Source organism: Oryctolagus cuniculus, chromosome 4, assembly GCF_051225735.1.
Source record: "Oryctolagus cuniculus isolate XC-2025 breed Fujian yellow rabbit chromosome 4, ASM5122573v1, whole genome shotgun sequence".
NCBI classification, from domain to species: domain Eukaryota; kingdom Metazoa; phylum Chordata; class Mammalia; order Lagomorpha; family Leporidae; genus Oryctolagus; species Oryctolagus cuniculus.
In genome coordinates this window covers 139,846,288-139,866,129 of record NC_142870.1, presented here as the reverse complement: position 1 = coordinate 139,866,129, position 19,842 = coordinate 139,846,288, and the positions used below count along the sequence as shown (strand labels likewise).

The following is a 19,842-nucleotide window of genomic DNA, read 5'->3' as shown; positions in this document are numbered from 1 at the left end:
TTAAGATGACAACTGGAAATTGTTGGAAGCCCCAGAGGCAAAAGGGAGTCCACATTCTAGCCTTGGCCAAGTGTTCACACAGCAGGGGGCTGAAGAGAGGCCCCCACAATGGCAGTGCACACGGGAGTTAGGCCACTGGCTGTCACAGGAAGACAGGGAAAAAGCCCTACCCACTTCTTCAGGTCCTTCTACCCTATGAAACTAAAAGTCACAGGCCACTGAGGGAGGGCTAGAAAGTCTTTTCACTCCCAGGGTTTGGATAAAAACAAATCACATCTTCTGGGGGGAGGCTTGATGGAAAGGACAGGGAAATCACACAGACCCCATGCTGTTTGGGGGAGAGGCAGAAGCAAAGATCCTCCATCTTCAGGACAGGCATGGGAAACCCTCTGGGAGCCAGGGTTCCACACTGGTGTCACACAGAAGTCTGCCGCTGCTCCTACTGATCTATTAATCAGGACACAGCAGCTAAAGGACATGCCTGGCACCCAGATGCCCAGGGACTGCCTTAGACCAAGGCTGGATCAAGACTCAGAGAACCGTCTAGGACACCACCAGGAGCACAGCACCAAGGAAAAGCAGCATCAGTCAACCCGGGGTGGAGGCCAAGGACATGGAAGAGATCCCCCTTCTGTAATGGAGGCAGGACAGGAACCAGAGAAGTGAAACAGGAACACCAGGGAAAGCCACCTGACATCACAGAACAAGGCAACAGCAGCCCAAGTACACTGAACACAGCCTTGGCAACAAAATCCAAAACCACCTCAGCTCCAGACTTGACGGACTCAAATCCACAGACAAATAACCTGACGGAAGAAGTGTGCCATTTTCAGGCAAAAATACCATCTACCTGTCTCCACTCTTCCTCTACCCATGACATCTGGCATTAAATCAGAGATTACAATCCACACAAAGGCTGGGGAGGGGACCACTACCAAGAGATAAAGCAATCAATGCAGCCAGACTCGGAAATGAGCCAGCTGTTGTAAACACCAGGTGAGGGCTTTCAAGCAACTATTTTATTTTTCCTATCATTAGATGGGAAGAGAACTTTTTTTCTACCTTTAATCACTTAAAAAGATGACTAAATTCTAAACCGAAGCACTAGAAATATATTGTGGAGCTTCTAACTACATATGGTACATTCTTAATTCTGCCCTGTGTGTCTTTTTTCTTAAAAAATCTCTTTTTTTTTAAGTTTTATTCATTTTATTTGAAAGGCAGAGTTGCAGAGAAGCTGAGGCAGAGAGAGAGAAAGAAAAAGAAAAGAGAAAAGAAAGAGAGAGAGAAAAAGAAAAAGAGAGAGAGAAAGAGGTCCTTATCCGCTGGTTCACTCCCTAGATGGTTGCAATGGCGGGAGCTGCACCAGCTCAAAGCCAGGAGCCAGAAGCTTCTTCAGGGTCTCCCACACAGGGGCAGGGGCCTAAGAACTTGGGCCATCTTCCACTGCTTTCTCAGGCCACAGCAGAAAGCTGGATGGGAAGTGGAGCAGCCAGGACTCGAACCAGCGCCTATATGGGATGTGGGCACTGCAGGTGGCGGCTTTACCTGGTACACCACAGTGCCGGCCCCTTAACAAATCTTAACCTCTATCCTTCACCTGTAATAAACTGTAATCATGGGTACAAGAGTTTTCAGGGCTGGTGCTGTGGTGTAGTAAGTAAAGCCACCACCTACAACGCCAGCATCCCATTTAGGTGCTGGTTCATGTCCCCACTGCTCCACTTCTAATCCAGCTCCTGCTGAGAAAAGCAGCAGAAGATGGCCCAAGTGCCTGGGCCTCTGCCACCCATGTGCGAGACTCAGATGAAGCTCCTGGCTCCTGGCTTTGTCCTGCCCATGTACTGGCCATTGCAGATGGAAGATCTCTCTATAAATCTGACTTTATATGAAAGGAAAAAAATAAAGTTTTCAGTAAGTTGTTCAGTCCTTCTAGTGAATTGCTGAACCTAAGGGTAGTTCTGGGAACCTCGAACTTGTGACTGATGTCCAAAACACAGACAGACTTCTGGACCCCGTTCTGACTCTGCAATTAACTGGCTTCGTGAAGTCTTTGATCGGATACATTTCTTGCAAGTAACTCCTCCCAGTATGTGGTTTTCATTCTCTCCACATTGTATTTCTAAGAGCAGAAGTTTTTCATTTTAATAAATTCCAACATCAGTCTTCTGATTCAGGAATCATGTTTTTGGTGCTATAGCTAAGAAGTCCCTGCAAAACCTGGCCGGCGCTGCAGCTCACTAGGCTAATCCTCCACCTAGCAGTGCCAGCACACCGGGTTCTAGTCCCGGTCGGGGCGCCAGATTCTTTCCCAGTTGCCCCTCTTCCAAACCAGCTCTCTGCTGTGGCCAGGGAGTGCAGTGGAGGATGGCCCAAGTACTTGGGCCCTGCACCCCATGGGAGACCAGGAAAAGCACCTGGCTCCTGGCTTCGGATCAGCGCGGTGCGCCAGCCGCAGTGCGCCAGCCGTGGCGGCCATTGGAGGGTAAACCAACGGCAAAAAGGAAGACCTTTCTCTCTGTCTCTCTCTCACTATCCACTCTGCCTGTCAAAAAAAAAAAAAAAAAAAAAATCTAATATCACCTAGATTTTCTGCTAATTTCCTTCTAGAAGGTTTACAGCTTGTATTTCACATTTAGATATATGATCCATTTTGAGCAATTCTTATGAAAAGTGCAAAGTCTATATCTAGAGTTTTTGTCTTTTGTTATTTATTTATTTTTAAAAATGTATTTATTTGAAAGGCAGAGTTACAAAGAGAGGAAGTGAGAGAGAGACAGAGAGACAGAGAAACATACCATCCATCTGCTGGTTCACTCCCCAGTTGGCTGCAATGGCCATAGCTGAGCCAGTCTGAAGCCAGGAACCAGGAGCTTCTTCTGGGTCTCCCATGTCAGTGCAAGCACCCAAGGACTTGGACCATCTTACACTGCTTTCCCAGGCAGATTAACAGGGAGCTAGGTAAGAAGTGGAATAACCAGGACTCAAACCAGTATCCCAGAGGGGCACTGGCACTGCAGGTGGCAGCTTAATCTTCTATGCCACAGTATGAAGGCCCCTAGTTTGTCTTTTGCAGGTGGCCTTCAATTGTACTAGCATCATTTGTTGAAAAGACTCTCTGTTCTTGGGCCAGCGCTGTGGCTCGCTAGACTAATTCTCTGCCTGTGGTGCCGGCACCCCAGGTTCTAGTCCCAGTTGGGGCACCGGGTACTAGTCCTGGTTGCTCCTCTTCCAGTCCAGCTCTCTGCTGTGGCCCGGGAGGGCAGTGGAGGATGGCCCAAGTGCTTAGGCCCTGCACCCACATGAGAGACCGGGAGGAAGCACCTGGCTCCTGGCTTCAGATCGGTGCAGCACTGGCAGTAGCAGCCATTAGGGGAGTGAACCAACGGAAGGAAGACCTTTCTCTCTGCCTCTCTCTCACTGTCTATAACTCTCTCTCTGTCTTTCTCTCTCACTGTCTAACTCTAAAAAAAATAAAAGAAAAAAACTCTCTGTTCCTTTGTCAAAGGCCCACTAGGGGTAAGCATTTGGGGCAAAGGTTAAGACACTGCTTGAGAGGCGCACATCCCCTGTCTAAGCACCTCGGTTTGAGTTCACCTTCCTGCTAATAAATACATGTCCTGGGAGGTAGAGAAGAGCTGGTGATGGCACAGGTACCTCCTTCCACCAGCATGAGAAAATCAGATTCAATTTTGGGCTCCTGGTTTTGGCCTAGGCCAGCTACAGCTGCAAGCATTCGGGGGGTGAGTCGGCAAAAGGAAACTAACTGTCTCTGTCTCTGTCTTTCTCTGTCTTTCAAATACTGCAAATACACAAATATCATTAAGTAAAATAAAAACTACTTATATGGGTCTGTTCTGGGTTCTATAGCCCAGTCCACTGATCTGTGTATCTACTCTTTTGCAATACTGCCTCGTTTTGATTAGTTCAGCTTTATGGTAAGCCTTAAAACCAGGTACTCTAAGTCCTAGACATGTTTTTTGGATATAATCTTTATCGTTTAAAACTTATGCTAGATCATTTTTATTCTGATTAGTTCCCTGATTTTAGTACTATCTCCTATTGTTTTCTTTTACTAATAACACTGCAGGTATTTTCTTTTTCATTTTCCTTTTCTCTTTTTAATCATTTAGTAAAGCAAAAGAAACTGTGGTAAATTTCATTAACTGTTCTTTTTTTAAGATTTATTTTTTATTTATTTGAAAGAGTTAGAAATAGGTGGAAAGACGGGGAGAGGGAGAGGGAGACAGAGAGAGAAAGAGAGAATTTCCATTCACTCGTTTACTCTCCAAATGGCTGCAATGACCCCGGCCAAAGCCAGGAGCCCAGAGTCTCTCTGGGTCTCCCATGTGGCTGTAGGAGCCCAAGCACTTGGGTAATCATCCTCTGCTTTTCCAGGCCATAAGGAGGGAGCTGGATTGGAAGTGGAGCAGCCAGGACTCAAACTGGCACTGTATGGGATGCTGGCATTGCAGGCGAAGGCTGAACCCACTATGCTACAACACAAGTCCCACTACAGCATATCTTTAATCCTCTTCAAAATTTAAAATTTTTAGTATTATTTTTTGGGGCCAGCACTGTAGCATAGCGGGTGAAGCTGCCTGCAGTGCCAGTAGCTCATATGGGCGCTGGTTCGAGTCCCGGCTGCTCCACCTCCAATCCAGTTCTCTGCTATGGCTTGGGAAAGCAGTGGAGGATGGCCCAAGTCCTTGGGCCCCTGCACCCATGAGGGAAGACCCGGAGGAACTCCCGGCTTTGGTTCAGCGCAGCTCTGGCCGTTGCGGCCAACTAGGGAGTGAACCAGCGGATAGAAGACCTCTCTCTCTGCCTCTCCTTCTCTCTCTCTGAGTGTAACTCTTTCAAATACATAAATAAATCTTTAAAAAAATTATATGGAGTTTCAATAACTTTGTGAGCCAGGAGAATCTTGAACAGATTCTAAATCTTTTCTTTAAAAATCCCAAGACAGGGGCCAGCACTGTGGCGTCTAACGGGTAAAGCTGCGGCCTGAAAGGCTGGCATCCCATAAGAGTGCTGGTTTGAGTCTTGGCTCTCCACTTCTGATCCAACTTCCTGTTAATGTGCCTGGGAAAGCAGCAGAAGACGGTCCAAGTCCTTGGGCCCCTGCACCCACATAGGAGACCCGAAGAAGCTCCTGGCTCCTCACTTCGGACCAACCCAGCTGTGGCTGTTGCAGCCATCTGGGGAGTGAACTAGCATATGGATGATGTCTCTTCCTCTCTCTGTAACTCTACCTTTCAAATACATAAATCTAAAAACAAACAAAACAAAAAACTGTAAAGATGCCCCATGTTTTTTATTTAAAAAAAATCTAATGGAGAAAAGTACAAAGAATGATGCAGGATTCTATGTAATCATCCTTATTTCCTCTAGCTCTAGGCAACTGAGTCAGCATATTTGGATTTAAATCTGAGACCTAATTCTTACTAGCTATAATCTTCAAAAAGGAATTTAACATATGCAATCTTCTTGAAAATAATCACTTGATTAGACTTAATCAGCCAACTCATGCGGGTTGGTTTTTTCATTTGTTTGTTTTTTTACATTTATTTGAGAGGCACAGAGATAAGCAGACTGACCAACAGAGCTCCCATTTGCTTGTTTACTCCCCAAATCCCTGGTCCAGGCTGATGCCAGGGTGTGAGTGTCACAGACCTAGCCACTGTTGCTTCTCAGGGTACACATTAACAGGTCACTGGGATTGACAGCAGAGCTGGGACTTGAACCCAGGTACACTGATACAAGATGCAGGCATCACAAACACGTGTGTTAGGCCAAAGGCCAATCGCCTTATGAAGTACTCAATAACTAGTGAACTATTATTATCACATAATCTTTGCTGACATCTTGGTTGATTCCCTTTGATGTCAGTTGTCTTACATACTATTTTGCAGTCATTAAAAAATGCTTTGAGGGCCAGCACCGCAGCTCACTTGGCTAATCCTCCACCTGCAGTGCCGGCACACCGGGTTCTAGGCCCAGTTGGGGCGCCGGATTCTGTCCCGGTTGCTCCTCTTCCAGTCCAGCTCTCTGCTGTGGCCCAGGAGTGCAGTGGAGGATGGCCCAGGTGCTTGGGCCCTGCACCCGCATGGGAAGACCAGGAGGAAGCACCTGGCTCCCGGCTTCAGATCAGTGCAGCGCGCTAGATGCAGTGCACTGGCTGTAGCAGCCACTTGGGGGGAGAACCAACGGAAAAGGAAGACCTTACTTTCTGTCTCTCTCTCTCTCTAACTCTGCCTGTCAAAAAATAAATAAATAAAAAATGCTTTGAGAATAAGTCAAACAGCATCTAATATTACCTGCTTCCTTTCTCAGTTCTCCAAAATATGATTTTCTTTTGTTTCTTAAGGATAACACTTCCTGGGGCCAGTACTGTGGTGTAGTGGTTAAAGCCACTACCTGCAGTGCCGGCATCCCATATGGCCGCCAGTTGGAGTCCTGGTTGCTCCACTTCCAATCCAGCTCTCTGCTATGGCCTAGCTAAGCAGTAGAAGATGTCCCAAGTCCTTGGGCCACTGCCTGGGAGACCTGGAAGAACCTCCTGGTTCCTGGCTCTGGACTGGCCCAACTCCGGCTCTTGTGGCCATTTGGAGAGTAAATCAACAGATAGAAGACCTCCCTCCCTTTCTCTCTCTCTCTCTCTCTCTCTCTCTCTCTCTCTGCCTCTGCCTCTCTGTAACACTGTCTTTCAAATAAATAAATCAATCTTAAAAAAAAAAAAAGGGTAACAATTCCTTTTAAAGCAGGTGTTTGGGCTAAAGGTTGAGATACCAGTTTGGGACTCCTGTATCTCAGAGTGGAATGCTGGGGTTCAACTCCAGCTCCACTCCAGATCCAAGCTTCCTGTTACAGTGCACAGCGGAAAGCAGCAGTGATGGCTCAAGTGGCTGGGTCCCTGCTACCTAGGTGGGGGACCCAGATTGAGTTCCTGACTCCTGGCTTCAGCCTGGCATAGGTCCAGCCTTGGCAGGCATTTGGGGAATGAATCAGGAGATGGGAAAGTTGTCTCTCTCCCTCTCTTCTGCTCAAATAAACAAGTTAACTAATTTTTAAAAAACCTTCCTTCTTTTACTTTTCAGAATTTCTTAATAACCCCAATATGGCTTTAAAAATTGTCAATTATTTGAAAATTGAGAAATCTATCCAGGTTTAGTTAAGGAAAAAGTTAGGTAAGTTCTCTCCTTTGTTGTCCAACGGCTGTTCTGTGACTTTTCACTCACAGTGCTGGTGTTGGAGAAAAGACTGAGTCACACAATTTCCAGTGTAAAGCAATCATGCAGTATTACAAGTCTCATAAATTGGGGGGGATGAAAGATCTCTGTGGGGAGTCCATTAAAATCTTATACTCTCTCCAGAGCACAGAATTTTACTCACCTTAGTTTGTCATAACTTGAAGTCAAGTCAGGGATTCTAGGTTAAGGATCTCCAGATGCTGCTGTCTTGTTATAGGTCTAGAGATTGATAATTCAACCCCAGATACTCCGAAGCAGACTACAGTTCCTCCCTAAGTAGTGCAGTCAAGTTGTTTATACTGTTAATCGGTGCAAGGGGATCCTTTGGACAGTTCTTTACTCTTGTAAACAGTCAAAGTTTTCCATAATAAAAGCTCCACTTGTGTCTTTGTCTGAAGGAGGACCTGAGAGGAAACCACTCCCTTGCAATTTCTTCTCTCTGTCCCTTCCACATCTCACAACCCACCCCAACCATGGATCCACTTCTAAGGCTGCCTTTACAAGGGAAGTAAAAGGTGATGATAAGAGAAAGGGGAGGGAGAAGGGGAGCCCTGGCAGCTGCAGATAACAGTTGCCACACAGCTGGCGCGTTTCTGGTTGACAAAGACCCTGCTTCTGTGAGGTTTTAGGTAGCAGTTAGAGATGGAGAGAAATCTGCCTTTTTCTTGCCTGTCCTCGCTATGAGGACCTTCACCTTTGCTCATGAAAATTCCTCCTGCTATGTGGCCTACTTGGATTTGAACTGCTGGCTTCTGATTCCATCTGTAGCTCTGCTTCTCCATTTTTCACGAAGTTGCCCATGGGCGAGTAAAGGAGACGGATGCCACTACCCAGATGCCAACTAAACTCAGGCTTCTCACACAATAACTGAGCACATGTTCACGCTGGAACAGCAGACAGAGAGGAGAGCGAGCTGCTCCTCCATCCTGCTCCCCTTCACCTGTTCAGCCACACTACAAGCTTACATAAGCAGAAATGCACTTACTGCTATTACTGAGCATACTGAGCAAAGTGAAAAGGCAAGAAACTCCAATCTGGATTAACAACATCAAAAACTTACCAATAAATGTAAGGTTTAAACTGAAGCACTGTTGACATTTAGAGATCTGATTGTTGTTTACAGCCCTTGTAAGTCCCTGAGGAACAGTGGTTTTTGTACTTGTTCAATTTTTTATTTAGTGGAGGATGAAGCTGTGATTACAAACTGAAAGTATATCACTGCAAAAATTAAAAGAAAAATAAGAAAAGAAGGAGGAGGGAGGGTAGGAGTGAGGGAGGTTGAGAGAGAAGTATCATTATGTCCTTAAAACTGTATATATAAATACATGGAACTTGTTCCCTTTAAATAACATTTTTTAAATAAAATGAAATATGGGGCCGACACTGTGGAGCAGCGGGCTAAAACCCCAGCCTGCAGCGCTGGCATCTCATATGGGCACTGGTTCAAGTCCGGGCTGCTCCACTTCTGATCCAGCTTCCTGCTAATGTGCCTGGGAAAGCAGCAGAGGATGGCCCAAGTTCCTGGGCCCCTGTACCCATGTGGGAGACCCAGAGGAAGCTGCTGGCTCCTGGCTTTGAATTGACTCAAATCCGGCTGTAGCACCCATTTGGAAGGTATCAGCAGTTGAAAGACCTCTCTCTCTCTCTGACTCTACCTCTCTCTCTTTCAAATAAATAATATAAAAATTAAATATATATGTCCTGAAGAAACAAAACTGAAGCATTCTAGCAACCAATTAGAAACATTTCAGCTAACGTACAGTGAACTGTCCTTGATAAATTGTTGGCGGCCAGCGCTGTGGCATAGTGGGTAAAGCCGTTGCCACCTGCAGTGCCAACATCCCATATGGACACTGGTTCGAAACCCAGCTGCTCCACTTCTGATCCACTCTGCTATGGCCTGGGAAGGCAGTGGAGGATGGCTCAAGTTCTTGGGCCCCTGCACCTACATGAGAGACCCAGAAGAAGCTCCTGGCTCCTGGCTTCGGATCAGTGCGGTGCGGCTCTGGCCGTTGCGACCAACTGGGGAGTGAACCAGCGGATGGAAGACCTCTCTCTCTCTCTCGGTGCCTCTCCTTCTCTGTATAACTCTTTCCAATAAATAATAAAAAGAAAGGAAGAAAGAAAACCAATCCATGTGATTCATAATATAAATAGAATTAAAAAAAGAAACTACACTATCATCTCAATAAATGTCAACAGGACATTTAATCAAATCCAGGAGCCATTCATGTTAATTCTCAAAAACAAGGAATAGACAGGAACTTCCTCAATGTGCTAAAAAGTAACTACAAAAATACTCATAGCTAAAAATCACACTGATGATTAAAAATAAAATTGAATGCTTTCGCCCTAAAATCCAGGACAAGACTATGATATCCACTTAAATGACTTCAATATTGAACTACATTTTAGCTAGTGTAATATGTCAGGAAAAAGAAATAAAAGGTATAAAATAAGAAAGGAATAAGTAAAACTATCTTTGTACACAGACAAAATACTGATCTATTTTTAAAACCATGATAGCTTTTTTCATAATACATACTTTTTATCAACTTTTTTGATGTATTCATGGATTTCTATTTTTCTGCAACAAAATAAACTTATCTTTAAAACATTTCTTTAAGATTTATTTGAAAGGCAGAGTTAGAGAGAGGCAGAGGCAGAGAGACAGAGAGAGGTCTTCCATCTGCTGGTTTACTCCCCCAAATGGCCACACTGGCTGGATCTAGGCTGATCTGAAGCCAGGAGTCAAGAGCTTCTTCAGAGTCTCTCACGTGGGTACAGAGACCCAAGGACTTGGGCCATCTTCCACTGCTTTCCCAGGCCATAGCAGAGAGCTGGATAGGAAGTGGAGCAGCTGGGACTCAAACCCCAGTGCCTATATGGGATGCCGGGACAGCAGGTGACAATTTTACCCACTATGCCACAGTGCTGGGCCCCCAACAAAAACATTCTTGAAATTAATTTGGGGCATTGGTCCCTGCCAAAAATATTTTAAATTAATTTGGGCCAGTGGACCTTTTGGATTTTAGGCAGCAGATATCAGGAATGTTACTGTAGAGGCTGCTGGCTTGTGGCAGATTACAATAACAGGATCATCCATTTTTGATCCTTCAATGCTGTCTCCTCTTATCACTAGGAACAAACAGCACACTGTTCAGAAATACAGGGAAAACAAGCTATTTTAACTAATCTAAAGCAGGTTAGTTTTATTCTACTGGTGTGTTGTGGCCACAGTAATCCCACTGCAGAAAGAAAGACATATTTGGCTCAGAATCTACCCTTGGTGGAATCATGAGTATCTGAACCAAGTGGCAGAACCAATCAAGGACTTACATTCTGAAGGTCAACGAAGCTCCATTAGAGATGTGCTGTGGCCCTATCATGTGCCAAAAACAGGTACCACACAAGGCAAGATCATGTGTTTTATCATGTAATCCTCACAATGTTCCTGCTTTGGGGATGAGAAAACTGACATTCTGAAATGTGACCAAGCCACTTGCCAAGACTTCACTATGTAACATGAAGATTCAAACTCAGGGCTATTGGATTCCATGTCCTTTACTGCTCCTTAAAACCTACTGCTTCTACAATAAGCCCAACTTCCAACTATTGTTTACAGTTCACTACAGTTCCTAGAAAATAGTAGGCCTAATTTTTTTTAATTTCCTTTTTCTTATGTTTTGCTTCCAAAGTAGGAAACAGGTATTATCCGTAGCTATAAGAAGGAGGAGCTGAAGCTTATCCTCATATTTATTGAATATTCACTAAACTCATGGTGTTTGACACTGGGATAGAACACTGAATTTAAAAAGTTTATTCCCATAGGTAAGTTCCAGCCATGTGGGAAAACACTGACAACAACTAAACAGAAGATTAAAATATACTGCAGGGGGTCAGCGCTAGGCGCAGTGGATAAAGCCGCTGCCTGCAGTAGGGGGATCCCATATGGGTGCCGGTTTGTGTCCCAGCTAATCCTCTTCCAACTCAGCCCCCTGCTAATGCGCCTGGGAAAGCACTGGAAGATGGCCCAAGTCCTTGGGCCCCTGCACCCACGTGGGAGACCCGGAAGAAGCTCCCAGCTCCTGGCTCCGGACTGGCCCAGATCCAGTCGTTGAGGCCATTTGGGGAGAGAACCAGTGGATGGAAGATCTCTCTGTCTCTGCCTTTCTCTAACTCTGCCTTTCAAATAAATAAATAGGTTATATACACACACACACACACACACACTGCAGTTAAGTGTCAAAATGATGCCACAGGTAGAGAAGAGAGGGTGGAAATTGGGCTATCAGATAAAATGGAAGACACTCAGTTAAATCTAAATTTCAAATAAACAACACATTTTTAGTAAAAGTAGCTCCCAAATATTGTCCACTATGTTCATTTATGTAATTGGCAACCCTTGGTGGAGGTGTCTCTGAATAAATGATACGTAAGGTGAAAACTGAACTACTATTACTTGCCCCAACAAATGTGGAGAAAATCATCAGGGACCTCATGAGAACAGCCAGCAAGGTCCCTGTTTGGGAGCCATCGTGGGAGATCTTCCAGCCCTAGTCTGGCTGTCAGGTGACCACAGCCCTGGCTACCAGTTTGCTTACAATCTCCAGAGTAGTCCTGGGGCAAAATTTACCTAGAGAAGCTACTCCTGGATTCCTAACTCTCAGAAACTGTGTGAGAGGGACTTTTGTTCATTTGTTATGCAGCAATGGGCAGGTAGTGCTGTGCTCATTAGAGGGGCCCTGTGTCCCTGATGAATGGGACTCTACTGGACCCCATCAGGCTCCTTCAGTGGCTGGGAGGAGCCACAATCAAGTGTGACCTCAGCAAGAATGAGGCTGTGAATCCCAAGGGGCCACAGCCTGGACTGTCAATCTGCTGTGCCTCACCCCAGCAGGAGATCTGAATGGTGCATTTTCACGGGCGCCACAGGCTTACAAAAAGTTTATTAGATACAGCATAGCCTTTCTGAAACAAAATAATAAGATTCTTTTAAAAGAAAATTTGAAAAACACTCTTTGAGTTCAGCTTAATCACTTGAGAGAACTTGTGAAAATGGAAAAATAAGGGAGAAAATTAGCAGAGCTAAGAAAACTCCAAATTTTGGATTAACTCTGGTTGTTAGCTTGATTCTATGTGCACAAGGAATTGACCTTGCTCTGCCAACCAAGAAAACAATATGTTCCGAGCTGGGTTGTCTTTCACTCAAAAAGGAATTTCTGAAACCTAAAGAGACCAGGCAAAGGAGGAGCTGTGAAGTGTGTTTTATCAACCAAGTCAGAATTTCTAAGAGTACTCTGAGTGTTGTGAATTCCATAAATTATTTCATCCCAATAGCAAATTCAAGTGACTGCATTCCCAACTATCAAAAGTGAACAGAAAAATGTCAGAGAATGACATTTCCCTCTTGATCCAAAAATACAGGATGTGTTGAAAAGGAGTAATAACACAACCGTAGAACTAACCATGGCAGCAGGAAGATACTGAACGCTTTCGTCCTCCACCACAACTCCCAGTTTCCATTCCTTGCCTTTATGAAGCTTTCCATCCAAGTCATCTAGAGTTTATGCTATTATGACCTATTCCTCACCCCACATGCCCGCCAGTTCAATGCCAGTTGAGCTGAGTATGTGTTTTATGTTGGAACCTATGTCTATGTCCCAGAAACACCAGATGTCATTTTTTTCCAGCAAAATAGTCACAACTATTTAAGACCTTTCACTCAAAGTTCATAAAAACTGAGCTAAGGACATTGCCTTAATGAGATTACACGGGATGAACATTACAGGCCAGCAGGGTAAACTGCCGCTTGTGACACCTGCATCCTATACTGAGTGCTGGTTTGAGTCCCGGCTGCTTTACTTCAGATCCAGTTCCGTTAGTGCACCTGGGAAGCAGCAGAAGGTGGCTCTAGGACTTAAGTTCTTGCCACCCATGTGAGAGACCTGGAAGAAGTTCCTGAATCCTGGCCTGGTCCAGCTCCAGCTGCTGTGGCCACTTGGAGTGAACCAGCATCTGGAAGATTCTGCCTTTCAAGTAAATACATAAATCTTTTAAAATAAATAAGTAAAAGCAGGGATTACACTTCCAGCAGAATATTATCCACTGAGTTAAGTAAAGCATGATCTAACATGTTTTCTAGAATCTTTGATGTAGGTTCATGTTTTAGTATTCTATTTAAAAAATATCCAAGTCATTTTAAAAGTATTTTGGTAAACCAGCCCTAAATATTAAAAGAAAGAACACAGTAATCAAAACAAAGGGCATCTAGACAATCTGTGAATTCAAGCGCCCAACAACAAACTGAAGCTGTTTTTACTCACAACACTTCTGACATCTACGCGAGAATTTTTCCCTGACACTAACTAGGTATACAGAATTTCAACTCAATTCTGACAGTAACTACTCAGCTCACAATCCACAAATTAACAGCTCAAGTCCACCAAGACTGCTCTCCATTTCAGATGTCAGCTACAAACGGGGTGCCCAGGTTGTTTTCCATTTTTGCCTGGCAGATTAGAAGTCCTACAGCTCCCCATGACTTCTCTCCTCAGGTTTGATAATTTGCTAGAGTGACAAGGAATTCAAGAAAGCATTTTACTTACTATTAACTGTTTGTTAAAGGACGTGGCCCAGGAATACAACAGCCAAATGAAAGAGGCACCCAGGGCGCCTTAAGGGGAAGGAGGAGTGGGCGGAGCTTCCACGCCCTCCCTAGGCATGCTACCCAGCCAGTACCTTGATGTGTCCTCCAACCAAAGGGCTCCAAACCCTGCCTGGGAGCTTCTAAGGAGGTCTCTGTGCAGGCAAGACCAATTAAATCACTGGCTACAGGTGACTGACTCATCTCCAGGGCTCTCTCCACCCAGGAAGCCAGGGCATGGGATTATAATGCCTTGGGTCTTTCCGGCAACAAGCCCACCTTCCATTCTGAAGAGATCTAGAAGCCCCAACCAACTATCATCTCATTAGCATACAAAAGACATTCTGATCACTCTGGAGTTTCCAAGGGTTGTAGGAACTGGGTGCTAGGAACTGGAGACAAAGACCACATATTTATTTTTCATGGCTATTCAGTTATTGTTTTTACAGAAAGAGACAGCAGTCACATATTTGCTTTTATTGAAAACACAAAAAATGATACACAAATCAAACATAGCACTGAAGTTTTAGGCCTAACCCCCTTGCATTTGCTTGTGGTCATTCTACCACATATGGTTCAAATTTTCCACTGAGTGTTTCATTGTAAGGTGGAAAGATCTGGAATCCAAAATGAGGATAAGCTTTAAATACTGACAAGCAAAACAATCCCCAATTTCTAGAGGACTGGCTAAATTTTCTAAACAAACATCACACACTGGGGCCAGTGCTGTGGCATAGTGGGTAAAGCTGCTATCTGCAGTGCCAGCATCCCATGTGGGCACTGGTTCAAGACCCGGCTGCTCCACTTCCGATCCAGCTCTCTGCTATGGCCTGGGAAAGCATTAGAAGATGGCCCAAGTCCTTGTGCCCCTGCACCCACGTGGGAGACCTGGAAGAAGCTCCTGGCTCTTGGCTGCAGATTGGCCCAGCTCCGGCAGTTGTGGCCATTTGTGGTGTGAACCAGTGGATGGAGGATCTGTCTGTCTGCTTCTCAGTACTCTGAGAATACTGAGTGGAAGTCTGGGAGTTCCACTATGAAAATTTCACCAATAGCAACTCTCTTATTCCTCTCAAATACCGCTTTTTAAACTAAAGTTCCAAAACTGGAGTTGAGGAGACAAGTGGAAGCTCCCAAACAAACCTGAAAAGAGGAAAACCTCAGAGTAGAATTTTGTCATTGTCAGGCCCTAGCCAAGGACAAGCACCCCCCTCGGGTGCAACTCTTACTTTGTTTCAAGAACCTGACCAAACAAAAGATTTTTTTTTTTTTAAGATTTATTTAAGAGGCAGAGCTGGGGGGGTGGGGAGAGAGGGGAGGCTTTCATCCACTGAATCACTCCCCAGATGGCCACAATGGCCAGAGCTGTGCTGATCTGAAGCCAGGAGCCAGGAGCTGCTTCTGGGTCTCCCATGCAGGTGCAGGAGCCCAAGGATTTGGGCCATCTTCTACTGTTTTCCAAGGCCATAGCAGAGAGCTGGGATCAAGTGCAGCAGAGGGACTCCAACTGGTGCCAGCACTGCAGGTGACAGCTTTACCTGCTATGCCACAGCACTGGCCCCTACAACAGACTCTTAAAATACCAATGAAGCTAATGCCATCCTATAGTTATTGACTAATTTCAACTCCACTTAAATAGATTACATAGATTCTATTTAAATAGACAGTTTCTGGATTGTTTTGTGACTTCCATCTTGTTTTTAAGACTCAGACAATAGTAAGAATGAAATAATTTCTGAGAATTTAAAATAAAATTCAAATAAGGGTATCAGTGAATAAAACAGAAAGCAAACCAAGATATTAAGAACATTTCAGAATTATTAAAGTTCTGAAAGTAATACAAAAACCTGTGTAGTGCTTTATAAATACTATCTTATTTGAGGCTAGCAGTGTTCCCGACTACAGCAGCCAGCAGAGTCTGGCTATCAGCTTACTCATCTTTGCCAAAAAATTCCAACTCAGTCTACAGGAGGATTTTCACATGAGAACACAGCTTCAATTTAGCAGGTGAAGTAAACAGGAAAATAATAGCATTCAATTACAAAAATTTAAATCAACAAATTTAAATAAAATCTTATTAGATGTCATAGCATATTAATTAACTCAAGTCTTAATTATTATTTACTTTTTTGTATTTTTTTAAGATTTTTTAATTTTGTTTATTTGAAAGAGTTACAGAGAGAGGTAGAGACAGAGAGAGAGAGGTCTTCCATTTGATGGTTCATTCCCCAAACGGCCGCAATGGCCAGAGCTGAGCCGACCCAAAGCCAGGAGCCAGGAGCCTCTTCCAGATCTCCCACATGGGTGCAGCAGCCCAAGGACCTGGGCCATCCTCCACTGCCTTCCCGGGCCACATCAGAGCTGGATTGGAAGCGGAGCAGCCAGAAAAGAACCGGCGCACTCAGGACAGGGCCTCGTCCCTATTTTTTTGGAGGTTTTTAAAAAATTTATTTGAAAAGAAGAGAGAGAGTTATCTTCCATTTATTGTTTACTCCTCAAATGCTCACAACAGCCAGGGTTGGGCCAGGCTGCAACCAGGAGCCCGAAACTATTCAGGTCTCCCACATGGGTGGCAAAAACTCAATCATGTGGGCGATCATTTGCTGTCTCCCAGGATACACATCAGAAGGAAATAGGATCAGAAGTGGACCATCCAGGACTCAAACTAGGCACTCTGATATGGGATGCAGGCATCTCAAGCAGCAACATAAGCCACTGCACCAAACACCTGCCTCTTGAACCTTACTTTAAATAGTAAATGTAAGCTATTTTTAAGATCATAGCCATAACATTGGATCAAGTTATAATATGCTTTTATGCATTTCAAAAAACACTTCTTGGGGCAGGAGTTGCGGCCCAGCAGGTTGTCACTGCCTGCAATGCCAACATCCCACAGGGGAGTGCCAGTTCGAGTCTCAGTGGCTCTGCTTCTGATTTAGCTCCCTGCTAAAGTACAGAGGATGGCCCAAGATTGGGGTCCCTGCCACCCATGTGAGAGATCTAATTGGAGTTTCTGGCTCCTGGCTTTGACCTGGCCCAGTCCTGGTTGTTGTAGCCATTTAGGGAAGATGGAAGATCTCTGTCTCTCCTCTATGTTTCTCTGCCTTTCAAATTAAAAAAAAAAATCCCAGACTTCTTATAATTAAACACCATGAAATGAAGCTAAAACACGTTCAATACTGAATCACACACTACAAAACTGTTTTAGCATAATTCACAACGAAAAATATAGGAATGGTTCTTCAGTCATTTCTCATATGGGAAACGTGAATTAAAGCCACAGTGGATTAACACTAAAAGCAGCCACACTGAGCTCAAGGAAATAGATGAAAAACATTGTGGCGGTTAATTTTATGGGCCAACTTGACTCGGCCAAAGGATGCCCAGAGAGCTGACAAAACATTAGTTCTGGGTAGTCTATGAGGGTGTTTCTGGAACACATTAGCATTTGGCCAAGCTGAATGAAGAAGGCTGCCCTCACTGATCTAAGTGAACATCATCCAATCTGTTGAGGGCCTGGATGGAGAAAAAAGATAAAGACGGGAGAATTTATTTCTCTCTGAGCTGAAACATCAGCCTTCTCTTGGCCTCAGATTTTGGCATTACTCATTCTTGGGTCTTGGAACTAGGACAAAGACTAACACCATCAGCTTCCCCGGTTCCTGGGCTTTCAAACTTGGCCTGGGACATACACCACTGGTTCCCCTGGTTCTCAGCCTTCAGACTCAGGCTGAAACGATATGATCGGCTCTCCTGGCTCTCCAGATTACAGATGGCAGATCACGGGGCTTCTGGCCTCCACAACCACATAAGCAATTCCCGTAACAAACATTCCTCCTTTCCCTCACAGTCTCTTTCTCTCTCTCACACACATGGACACACACGCACACACATGTTTACAGGGGGCTTCAAAAAGTTCACAGAATATGCGTACTTTTAATTCCATTTTCCACAAACTTTTGGAAGCCTCATCTTACTTATGAAACCAGTAAGAGATATCTTATTGATTCTGTTTCGCTGGAAAGCTCCATTAGGCACTGGCAAGGAATTGAAGCGACAGGAATAGTCAAATACTGTGGGTAGAAGTATAAGTTGGTATAAACATTTGGGAAAAAAAAATCAAGTGGAAGTATCTATAAAAGCTGGATCCTAATCAAACAATTCCATTCCTAGGTCTATGACCTACAGAAACGCACGTATGTGTTCACAAAAGGACATGAACTAGAATATTTCTGACATGGCTAATCATAAAATCTAAAAACTCAGGGGTTGACATTGTGGCATAGAGGGGGCAAAAATGCTGCCTACAATGGCGGCATCCCATACAGGCACTGGTTCAAGTCCTGGCTGCTCTACTTCCTATGCAGCTCCCTGCTAATAGCCCAGAAAAAGCAGCAGAGGATGGCCCAGGTGCTTCTCGCTACCCATGTGGGAGACCTGGAAGAAGCTCCTGACTTTGGCCTGGCCCAGCCCAAGGCATTGTGGCCATCTAGGGGAGTGGACCAGTGGATGGAAGGTTCTCTCTCTCTCTCTATATATATATAATTCTTTCAGGTAAAGAAATAAATCTATTAAAAATTCTGAAAACTTAAAACTACCATCAACATACAATACTAGAATAAATTATGTTTTATGCACACTGGAATATTAAATAGTGATGAGCAAGATGAACTACAACTGGTTACAACAATATGGAAGAAGCACATAAATATACTATTGATCAAGCCAGTTACAAAAGAATAAATGCTGTATGATTACAATTATATGAAGCCCAATAATACCCCATGCTTTACTTTTCTTCTAATTTTTTTGGAATGAACCACTCTTCTACTATTTTAATTTATTTTAGGTAGAGAAAGAGACACACAGACAGAATGGAGAAAGAGAGCGCCCATCTTCTGGTTGACTCCCCAGATACCTCCAGTGGCCCCCAGCTGAGGCTGAAGCCAAGAGCCAGAAACTCAATTCACGTTTTCAACCTGGGTGAGCAGGCACCCAATCACTTGAGGGATCACAGCAGCCTCCCTGGGTCTGCATTAGCAGGAAGCTGGAATCAGAAAATGCAGGCACTCTGATGTGGGATATCCGCATCCCAACTAGCATCTTAATCACCAGGCCAAATACCCACCCCAACCCGTGCCTTTAGAAGTCAAGACAGCAGTCACCTGGAAAGGAAATACAAAGCATGCTTCTGGGGTGCTGGCATTCTGCCTCTAAGTAGGAGAGCTGTTTGTAAAACGTCACTGTGTAATTGATCATAATGAAAGGACTAAGAGTCAAAGGGAGCACATAAACAAGTCTAGTACCTGCTAACACTAACCAATAGAATAAATAAAGGGGAGAGTGATCCAACATGGGAAGTGAGATACTCAGCAGACTCATAGAATGACAGATGTCCTAAATAGCACTCTGGCCTCAGAATCAGTCCTAAAGGCATTCGGATCTGGCTGAAAAGCCCATGAGAGTATTTCAGGCAATGAAAGCCAAGACACTCTGGCAAAAAGATCTCTGTGAGTGAGATCCCAGTGGAAAGAACAGGTCTTCAAAGAAGGAGGTACCTTCCTCTGAAGGGAGGAGAGAACCTCCACTTTGACTATGACCTTGTCTAAACAAGATAATGAGTCGGAGAACTCAGAGGGCTTCCATAGCCTTGGAAACTCATGACTGGAGCATAGGGAGATTACTGATGCCATAGACAGGAGTGTCAATTGGTAAAGTCAACAACAGGAGTCACTGTGCACTTACTCCTCATGTAGGATCTCTGTCCTTAATGTGCTGTACATTGGGATTTAATGCTATAACGAGTACTCAAACAATATATTTCACCTTGTGTTTCTATGGGGGTGCAGACTGTTGAAATCTTTACTTAATGCATACTAAACTGATCTTCTGTAAAAAAAAAAAAAAAAAGAAATTATCAATTCCCAACTTGACTCTCACTGGGAT

The 19,842-nt window shown here is 44.4% G+C and overlaps 1 protein-coding gene across 36 annotated transcripts in view; it reads right to left on the bottom strand.

Annotated features, from left to right (window-relative positions):
* Positions 1 to 19,842, bottom strand: part of TFDP2 (transcription factor Dp-2) — a 188,252-nt gene that overhangs the window by 83,142 nt on the left and 85,268 nt on the right. For 5 of the 36 annotated variants that reach the window (XM_089331115.1, XM_089331116.1, XM_089331121.1 and 2 more), the window contains one exon: positions 8,314 to 8,471. The exons of the other annotated variants lie outside the window; for them this stretch is intronic. The gene's annotated coding sequence lies outside the window, so the exon portion shown is untranslated. The remainder of the gene's footprint in view (positions 1 to 8,313; positions 8,472 to 19,842) is intronic. 36 annotated transcript variants of the gene reach the window in all.